This window comes from Amphiprion ocellaris, chromosome 6 (genome assembly GCF_022539595.1).
Source record: "Amphiprion ocellaris isolate individual 3 ecotype Okinawa chromosome 6, ASM2253959v1, whole genome shotgun sequence".
In the NCBI taxonomy this organism is placed as follows: Eukaryota; Metazoa; Chordata; class Actinopteri; family Pomacentridae; genus Amphiprion; species Amphiprion ocellaris.
In genome coordinates, this window is record NC_072771.1 from 25,924,743 (window position 1) to 25,928,744 (window position 4,002).

Consider the following 4,002-nt stretch of genomic DNA (forward strand, 5'->3'; position numbering starts at 1 on the left):
GCCACTTTAGGAACATGAACTCAACAGCAAACAAGTCACACCATGCGTCTGGGTACAGGTAAGCCAGATTTACATGATAGCTTGATCATTTTGGAGGGCTGCTTTTATGCAAAGAGTGAGAAAGTGATAAACCTGTAAAAATCACTCTGGGATCTCAGTGAGGAAGAGTTACTTTTTGATATTTGTATTGAGATTTTTGTTGTTTAGTTAAGTTGGCTGTCTGATTACTGAGGAGGGAAAAGTCTCAGGATGTGCTGCATAAAATCTGAAATGAGCTTCGAAGCAATATTCACTCAAAGTCTGTCATTCTCTCAGTATAATCTTGAGTTTTGACTGCAATGTTAATTCCATTTAGACTTAAGGATAAGGATAAGGATAAGGATAAACTTTACTGATCCCATAGTGGGGAAAGTTCACCTTGAGCAGCCTTCTAAGCCGCTATGCAGACGACACCATTATATATTTGTTTCTGAATAACTACTTGTAGAGCTCCTCCTGTCCTTCATCGCGATGATGCACATCTCCTTTATGGCCTCCAGACCCATTCCATTACAGGAGCTTCGGGACAACATGTGGGCCTTAGCATTGCCTTTGTGTAATCTAGAGCAGGCAGAAAAAGATTATGTAAGTAAACTGATCACGCTTCGAGTGTATGAAATATACAGAGCATTGAAAGTGACTCAGATAAACATAGCTCTGCTTTCATAACCTTTCCATATTTCACTTGATGTTGTAAAATATCACAATATAAAGTCATGTTACCTTGAAAATAAATTGACAGTTGACATCCTCAAAACTCCATCATGACCTTTGTGATAATTGCTCTCAATTCCCCTGTAGGTCAAATATATATTTAAGACAGAGCCACCAGAGGAATACAAGTCAAACCTAACCTTAAATCTAACAGAGGGAATAACTGTTCCGGTGGGAAACACCACAGAGGAGATCCTGGACTCGGTCTGCTCCATCGCCGACTACCTCAAAAACCACCTCCCGGACATCATCAGGAGCCTGGAACTGGAGCACGGAGACGACCTCATTGGCAACACTACAGTGTTTTACAATCAGTTTGAAGAGGTTGTTGAAGTGACGAGCAGAAGTAAAAACCTAGTTGCTGACCCAATACAATGCCACAGAAATATAACAATTCCAGATACTTACGAGAGGAAAGTATTTGGCCTCCGGCTCATTTACTCTATCAGGATGTGGGTGGAAAAATTCACAAATATAAAGACATCCTGTAACAACCTCCCGTGATAACACTTTAGGCAACAGTGTACTAATTTATTTATTTATTTATTTGCTTATTTATCCATGTATTTATTTAATGCATCATTGGTTCATTTAGCAGATATTGTGTATTTGGAATGTTAAACAAACTATGTATTTAATTTATATTGAATAATGTCCAAACTGACTGGATACTGCCACCTACTACCTAAAGGTGCATTTGTTATAATAAAATGCTCGGTTCAAACCATGTAGTTTATTTCACACTTACACTGCGTCATCCTTGATGCCACAGCAAGAACACAACACAAGGTTGCCTCAGCTAAGGTTAACAAGAACCACCACAAGTAGGTGTCTATTTCCTGGTGGTCTGAACCTCATTCTAATAGTAAAAAGTGAGGATCCTCAAAGACGCCAAAGCACACACACGTCAAACTGTCATCCATGTACCTACTTGAAGATTCCTGTGTAATCTAACAGGAAGTGTAAGTTATTTTGCTGGTGCAGCCTGCCAAGATAATTAATATTTGAGATTACACTTTCAATTAAAAATGCTTTCAAGTAAGCTTTAGCCTTAAGGAGTGGTGGTATCTCTTCAAGTAATAATATCTTAATTTTCAGAGCAAATTATTTCATGTTTATTATCATACATCTTCACTTGATCGTGTCCCTGCCTCCAGATATAAAATTGGCTATTACGACCAATAAAAAATACCCACTAGATGGCATAAAAGTCATTCATGGATGAGTAATAATAGAAAATAAAATCATCAGAGACAAACCACAGTAAACGCTGTGATCTTTACACCTGTTAGAGATGTAATCTGATTGTCTGCAGAACTCTTACGGGATGTGTAGGTTTTTCTCAGAGAGATGCTTCCTGACGGGGGACCCCCCCACAGACTAAGTCAGAATCCTGAACTTGTGTGGATTTTCCTGTGCACTCGGTGCGCAGAGGAAAAATTGAAGCTGTCGATCGTTATCTCAGGAGTCTCATAAAAGTGCTCCTCGAAAGATGGAGCACAGAAAGTGTCACATCAGAGCCTGCTGCTGACCAAAACCTCCAGCTGTCATGGATTTCCGTGCTGGTAAGCATCTTCTTGAAGTGCGGCTCAGAGTCCCGCAACTCGGTTTTATGCGGCCAAAGTTGCGCAACAACTGAAACTCTCCAGCTGCAGCTCACAACCCTGTTTCTGTGTGCTCGTATCTGACTGATCTCCACTGTTGCTCTTTCATCTCCAGTCCTCATCTTCCTGTGCCTGCATATTGCACAAGCATCCTGCAAGTCTCTCAGTAGCGGAGTCGTGGACGACACCATCCAGATGATACGGGGGGAGATCAGGAAAGCGCTGGACGAACTTGTAAGGCTTTTGCTGCTTCACTGTGGAGGGATGAAAAGTTTTCAGTGATTCAGTTTAGGTTCAGAAGGACGTTTTTCTTTTAAACATTTTATAAGCTTTCAGTTAGCACCGTGCAAAGAGGAGAGCATCAGAGATCTGACAGAAGAGTTGTTTTTGTGCTGCTACACCTGGTTCAGTATTTCCTCAGGAGTTCTTGAATGTCAGAAAACGAAGGCAGCCATTTATATGATTGATTAACTCAGAAATCTTTCTACAATTCTTTTTAATGAAAGAAAATTATTTTTAGATGTTTTAAAAGCAGAAAAATAAGTGATTACTGCTTGTCTAATATTCTACAATAATCTATCATTTGATTATTAGTAAAAATAAAATTGATTACTTGTCAAACAATTTGCAATAATACACAATTCTTTTTAATGAAAGATAATTATTTTTAGATGTTTAAAAAACAGAAAAATAAGTGATTATTGCTTGTCCAATATGCTGTCCTAATCTATAATTTGTTTGTTAATCAAATTTATTGCCAGATGTATTAAAAGTAACTGATTATTGCTCATCCAATAATCTACAATAATTTGTAATATTTACTGAAAACAAAATTATTTTCAGAAGACTTAAAACTAGAAAAATAATTGATGATTGCTTATCTAATGATATGCAATAATCTGTGTCTATTTTATGAAGTAAAATCATTCTCAGATGTATCAAATCTGAAATAATCGGATGCAGCATTAGTTTTCTCCTGCGGTGGAACAATATAATCATGCCTCAGGTTTCCTGTGTTACTTAGATGACACAAAAATAACGTACACAACTAATGAGTTCAATGCAAACTAGACCAAGCAGGCTTTAAAACTCCAGTTTCTGTACTGACTCACCAACTAAAGCGAGTCAGTCTCTTGCAGGCTGCACCTCAACTGCTTCCAAACGTCTCCTGCGGCTCCCTGAACGCCACAGAGCTGCTGGGCCCGGAGCAGCAGCAGCAGCTCCCCTCCATCAGGTGCCACTTGGTGGAGATCTTCAAACTCCTGCCTGAGCTGTCAACGCTGGAGAAAGCCATCCAGTACACAGGGGATGTGGAGCTGTTCACAAATGGCGCGACGGTTACAAAGAACTGCAGCCTGCCCTCCTTCGACCAGCACCTGGACGGTTTTGTGTACGCCAAGTGTCTGCTGGAGATCCTGCACGACAGGCTCGGCAAAGCAGTTTTGAATCATTGATTAGTATGAATGTATTTATTTTTAAAAAGCCCTAAATTATTTAAATACTATTTTTGTAACTATTTTGAGTGGTAGACAAAGTAAACTTGTACTGAATTTTATCAGCTTGTTTTATCAGCTTCTGATAAGCAGGTCATATTTATATAAAATCAAAAGATATTTATTGAAAATAAAGTTGCACAAAGTCAAGA